Source organism: Cololabis saira, chromosome 10 (genome assembly GCF_033807715.1).
Source record: "Cololabis saira isolate AMF1-May2022 chromosome 10, fColSai1.1, whole genome shotgun sequence".
Lineage (NCBI taxonomy): Eukaryota > Metazoa > Chordata > Actinopteri > Beloniformes > Belonidae > Cololabis > Cololabis saira.
In genome coordinates this window covers 31,376,150-31,383,132 of record NC_084596.1, presented here as the reverse complement: position 1 = coordinate 31,383,132, position 6,983 = coordinate 31,376,150, and positions in this window count along the sequence as shown.

Below are 6,983 nucleotides of genomic sequence, written 5' to 3'. Positions count from 1 at the left end.
GGTAGCAGAAGGCTGAGTGGAGAGGTTTTACAACACCTGAAGCAATAAATCAGTTTGTGGTTTTTACGTCTGTATTAATAATGTGGGATCTGAACATTTTGTCTGTATATAATTATTTGGCAGTTTTTGAGCATTCTCAGAGGAACACTGACCTTCTTTTTCGTCAAAACAAGTGATAACGTAAAAAAAATATGAATAAAAAGAAAACAGGACTTTCAGATCAATTTAATCTAATACTTAAAGCAGGAGTTTCAATTATTTATTTATTCAAATTGAATTGACTTCTTATTTTTTAAATTTTTAGTTCAGCAGTTGTTTTTACATTTATTTTATGTTTTTTTTTACACAACACTGTACCTAACCCTAACCCTAAAACTAACCCGTGGTGCATGTTTATTACCCCCTAAACATCAACGTTGAACCCAGCAGTTGCATCACTAAGAAAAACAAAAAACAAAACAAAACAGATCTGAGTTGAGAAATAAGAAACTTTATAAAAACTGTATAATCTATATGGGTTAGGGTGGATAGAAAAAAATACCCTTGTACCCCATGTATACATACATATATATGTCGTAAACTATTAATTTTCTGTCGGCTGAACAATGGATTGAATCAAGTAAACAACTTTCCTTTTTTTTTACTTGTTCTTAAGTGATTTGCAACATATTGCAAAGTGTAAAATCCCACTGTTAGATAATAGAATGTTAATTAATACAATAGATAATATAGAGAATGGAATAAAAACATTATTTAATACTAATGCTTCTATATATGTTAGTTCCCAATTATTTTACCAGATTGTTAAATGTTGGCAAAAGTGAGATTATACACATAGTATATGAGCAAAAGAAGAGTGTTTGTTTTTACCATCAGTAACCGTGACAAATGTTTTGTGTGCCGTATATTTATACTTCAGACACAGAACATCCTGTGTAGTCTGCTGTGTCTCCAGTGGGAGTAACATTTTTCATAATTCGATAAAAAATAACATTGGTGAGCTGCTTTGCTCTATTTGTAAGGAGTTTGTGGCTTGTCACATCTTTTGCTCTTATCAACAGATTTACATCTGCTTGCTTAGTAAACAATCCCTCCCCCCAATTGGTTCTGTTCTTTTGATTTGGAAATTAGGAAAATTAGGGAAAACGAATACGGTCTCTGGCTCAAAAACTGTCGTCCTCATGTTTTTCAGAGTCTTGGCACAGCAGGTTTTAGATGACAGTCCATGGAGCTCGGTGTTTTGTCAGCTCATTTCTCCCCAGGTTTGCAACACAGGCTAACATTATCCGTAAAGGTTCCTCTAATAAGTACGTAGCAAGGGAAAAGGCAAACTCCCTGGCAGCCCGCATGTCTTAATTACATGAGTGTGTCACTGTGGTGACAGTGGTGTTGGGACTGACAAAGTGTGTGTCATTCTACAGTCTGGGGGAGACATCTAATGAGCTTGTTTTTCTGTCTAGTTGTTGCCATTAATTGGGATTTGGTGGTAGGATGGCACGCTCAAAAAAACTTTTTTGTTGGATTAATTGCATAGTTGAATGACAGTGAAATGTGTGATTATCAATATCCAGAAAAAATAGAATTGTAACTCAGCTGATTAAATACTACGGATAAACATATTTTTGGAAGGAGCATCAACCTACCAGTATTTTGACCAGTTTGGCAAAAGAGACCGTTTTTTGTTTGTCCTTCCCTCTCATTCATGTCCACAGCTAATTAATGGTCTGCCGGTGATGGCCTGTCCAAGTGTTTGATGGGCAGATCAAAAGGTTGAGCGACGGTTAATTCTCTATACACATCAGCAAAAAAACAGCAGGTGTGTTTTCTGTAACACTATAGTACTGGTTAATTGAAAAAATAATTTATAAAAAGAAATAAACTTTAAAAAATAAACCACTTTTTCCACACTTGCACACACTTACATTTGCAAATTTCCAGTTAAAGCTGAATGTGGTGTCTTTCTCTCTACAGGGTCATTAAAACTAGGTAAGTGAAGAAAACAGACAGAAAAATGACACAATAAAAGGACTTCATGTATGTATTTAACTATAAAACTGGCCTAATGAGAGGCATTAGCCATGTCATATCCTTGTCATCCCTTGTGTAATATATCCAATATGCTGAATGTCTGACAGGTCTTGCTGTTGCCTAGTGATAGTGGCGTTGCCCTAGTAATGACCCTCGAAGAAAATGGATTTGACAATGATTCAGTAGATATCTGTGCAGAAAATACTAGTCTCAAAGCAGCTGTTGTAAAAGATGCCCATTTAGAAATGTGCTTTGTCATTAAACTACATAGTCTGGGACTTATTATTGTTTATCTTGTTTGTGTCAATAAAAAAATCTTGCCTCATGCATCATGTTAAAGTAACAGTAATAACGCTGTATCATGAATCCTTAAACGACACATTCAAAAGAAAAAGTCACATAGTGATGTTCACTGCAAATTTCTGTCTGCTGTGCTTCTGAATGTCACATGCATTTAGAGTTGAATTTAAACTTTAAAAGTCGAATACTATTACAATGTAATGAACATGAATAAAAATATGTTACAATAAGATAAATATAGAAGCTATTCTGCCTCTGTGTATGCTGTTATACCAGCCTTATAATCATGTTTTTATTAACTACTTCTATACAAAAATACATCAATGTATAATCATGAAACAGAGTCTATGTGGGAATGGTATGTTGAGAATGTTGAATAAAACATCTAAATAAAATTAGTAGATTAACAGAATTACTGTAAATGTGCATTAGAATAAAAACATTGTTTTTTAAATTCTCTTGTATTCAATTAATCTTTGGCTTGCTAAAGGGAACTAGTACTGGTTATTTTTATGATAGGTTCCAGCGCAATAATATAACCAGAAAGAAAAATATCTCCTTCCACATTTATGCTAATGATGCACAGATTTACCTACCAATTAAATGTAGCTACTCTGTTTTTTCACCTGGATTGTCTTGATGACATTACATAGTGGATGGCTACTAACTTCCTCTCATGAAACTGACAAAACTGAGGTGATCTTTTTTGGTTCTTGCATCATCAAGCAAGGTCACCTCACCACCTTTGTTAAAACCCATGCTGATAACTTGGGTGTAATTCTTGATTTGGGGTCCTAGGACAATGAAAAAAAAAATCTGTTTAGTGGTAAAAAAAAAAAAAAAAAAAAAAAAAAGGTACCATAAATTACAGATCCTGGCTAAACCAAAACCCTGAAAAAGTAATCTGTGCTGTTATTATGTGGCACTTGGATTATTGTACATTACTAATATGGTTGCAGATGGTGCAGAATATTGCGCTAAGACCGCTGACCAGTACTAGACTGCGTAAGCACACCATCTCAGTTTTGTTTTGTCAAGTTCTATTACTGGCTTTTAAGGATCTTGATAGGCAAGCCCAAACAAACTGACCTCGTCCATCCTCACCAAGTCCCCAGATCTCTCAGATCTGAAAGGGAAAGCCCTCTTACATGCCCCACACTCACAGCTGACACAGAAAGAAAACACATTCTTAACTGAGGCTGTGGAACAACTTGCCACTTGACATAAAAACCACTCAATCCATCTCATCTGTATTCACCAGCCTTCCCAGCTGCCCTTCTTTCCATCTGTTGCCCTTTCTGCTGCTCTCTCCACATTTATTCATATCTAGTGGTCGTTTTTGGTGGCTTGTGTGTATTTTGAGTTTTTGTTCATAATAATCTGTTTTAAATTGTACAGCACGCTTGTCAGTCAAAGATGGTCATAAATGTGCTTGAAAAATAACATTATTTTGACGTATACTTACTTAACCTCTCATGGGTACTCTTTATATTATGGGGATGTTTAGATATTTTGAATCAATGAACAAAGAAAATATTTTTCTTATTTTGTCAGTGGCAAGTCTGGTCTTCATACAATTAAACGTGTGTTTTCTGTTATGGTGGTTTAGATAAGGTAAGGTGGGTAAGATAAGGTAGGTAAGATATTGATGCAGGATACCTGAACTGTTCCTGGTCTACATATTAGCACGAGCTAAATGCTTTATACTATGTACATATACAATTTTTGCATGTTTACATGCTTTCAGACCCACACGGCATTTTCATTTTGTTTTGTTCTAATATTTATCGTCAGTTAATATTCATCACATTCATCACATTCAGGAACATCACAAATAAGATACTTTTTGTATTTCTCATTAAAGCATTATGCACTCGCCCACCCACTGCTATGATCTCCCTCACCTTGGATATCCTGGGTATCGTCATGAGAGTATTTCTGCTCCCAGGGGGATGCTGGTGTACCAGAAGCTGTCTATCACAGCTGTTATCCTCCCGGGCTACACATACAGTAGAGGGCTTTTGCACCATGTTGAATCTTACTCAGGTTTTGTAAAGAGATAACATCAGACCACTAAATAATGGTTGCTAAAACATCTGTAGAACTGAGTTTTAATTGTATAGATTAAATCCAAGAGATTTCAACAGTGTTAAGCATTTTCAGGTTTGCTTTACTGCGAACCCTGACCAAACATGGCTTCTTTATTGTCATTATGTGAAGAAAAAGAAAATGAGACAAGAAACCTCATACCTATGTTTTCCCATAATGTACCTATCAGAATATCACATTTCAGAAGATCAAAGCTAGTCTTGAATCTTTAGAGCATCAGAGTTATACTTTTATTCGTCTTTTTGGCCAGGTTGAACCTATTAATTACTCAGTCCTCCAAAACTCAAATTAAACAAATCTTAATATTTGAACCTGTATAAAATACTAAAAAAAAGCATGACTTCTCATTTTGGAAACACTAATGGTTTCAGTTGATGGTGACTTCAGGGTGGTACCAAAGCAGGGCTGAATAAGTCTGTTCAGCCTTTGCTCAGCTGAATATCTTTTAGATTATTTGTTTATTTATTTTTTATAGACACAACAATTAGGTACTTGTAACCATGATCATTTCTGCGGTTCAGGTGGCTTTTCTATCAGATTGGCTGGTAATATTTACCTGCATAATATTTTGACTTCTGACTGCATTATAAATAACACAACATAATGACTGTGGTGTGTGCGTGAATTGCATACAGGATCATAAGTTCGCATTATTGTTTACATGGTACAGTCATATATTAATTAAGGACTCACACCCACACTCTCCTCAGACGACACTGTAGTGTTTATGCCAATCCAAACCTTTAATTACATCCACATTTTCTACAACACGAAGTGCTACGTGGATTTCTGCCTTAAATCCAAGCAGTGCTTTCTTTTTTCTGCAGCCAGGATTTTCTACATTGACTCAATATAAATTTCAGGTATGTGGTGTAAAGCCGCCATCCGTCCTCAGATGCAAAAATCCGTTGTATACAGTAGAAATGCACATTTTTAGTTATCAAATTATTTGATTTTATAACTCAAGCACATGTTTCAATTAAAAATATGTTTTAAATTTGAATTAAAACATTTCTGTTCAAACTTATTTCAAACACAATTTTGTTTTAGTGCAAAAGAGTACAATTTTTTTACCACCAATTTAAGAATATTGTGTACAAAGTGAGCAGAATGAAGCTGAAGCCAGAGTAAAGTCCTGATAGTCCGTACAATGGTAGTGATGACAGTAATTGGACAGGCTGTCCAGGTGTATTTAACACCAGCACTGTAACCTTTAGGGATAATTCACTGTCTTCCTGGATCACTCATCCTCAATCCCCAGCATGTCACATGACTTGGGGATTGATTTTTCTTTTATGAGAAATAAAAATAGAAAAGAAGAACAACAGTTTGTGGATTGTGAATGATTCAAATGCCAAGGGGTAGCATTGAATAGAGGATGACCACCTGTTAAAATGACAACAACGATTTGCAATGAACTAAGTGTTGTTACTTTATAGGGAAGTGCACGTCAGGCTACAGCGGGGGGTTATGGCGAGGGGTCCCCAGCCCCTGGGGATATATGTTAATTTAAGCATAAATCATCTTTTGTGTGTCAAATTAAGCATAAATCAGTCAGTAGTTTCTTCCCCACCCTTAAATGAAGCAGTGGAGGCTGTATTGTTGGTGCTTGTCTCCATAACTAGGAACGGCCCTACAAAAGAGTGCTTCAGATGCCTTTGCCGGGTGAAAAATGGCACTGTAAAAGGAGAGAAACTCAGATCGGTCTAGAGGAACTACCTGGTGGGTGGTCTCTGCTGATCGGGCATTCAATGTTCAGCCCTCTCACATGAACACAATCACCTGTACACAACTCATTTGAATCATTTGGGCCAGAAACATTTTGCTCGGAGTACGTTGGATGAAGATGACGATTAATAGAAATAAATGATGGATAGACCGATGAAGAGGTTCAGGCCTTGTTGCTGTATAACGCCAATGAAGAAGTCAAGTTTCTTTTAATCTCAGTCGCTACCACCCGTGTATGTGTGTATTAAAAAAGCAAACAAAAATGCAAGAAACATCTCTGCCCCTTCTATGTTTACTTATTTCCTCTTCTCCATCTTTTGTTGCATTCTTCTTTTTTGTTTCCTTTTTTGTTATTTGCAAACACCAATAAAATGTGCTTTACCGCCATCAAGTGGTAAGCAGTGTTTTTGTTCGATCAGTGTGTGTGTGGCGCTACAGTGTAATGGAGACACGCCTACTGAAGTGGCTGAGGAGGGGGGTTGCCCTGTTGGAGGTTCCCAGAAATTTCACTAATGGAAACACACCTACAGCTGATTTATGCTTTATCCAAGGATGGTGGACAAAACGATCAAGCTATATTACAGTAGCTGCCAAAGAAGGATCATCATTGAGTCTGGCAGCACGTGAAATACTGGTATACGTAAATGGGAATATGGTGTGATATGGATGGACTGTATCAATGCTGCTTAAAAACAGTTTTTTTCCCAGTAGACCAGTTTGCTCTCCCTTTTTCTGAGTGCATGATAACAGTGCAGCTGTGCCTTTTCTGCTCCTAGCATCTACCCAACCTCTCTTCTCTCCCTGCAGCTATGCCTGAC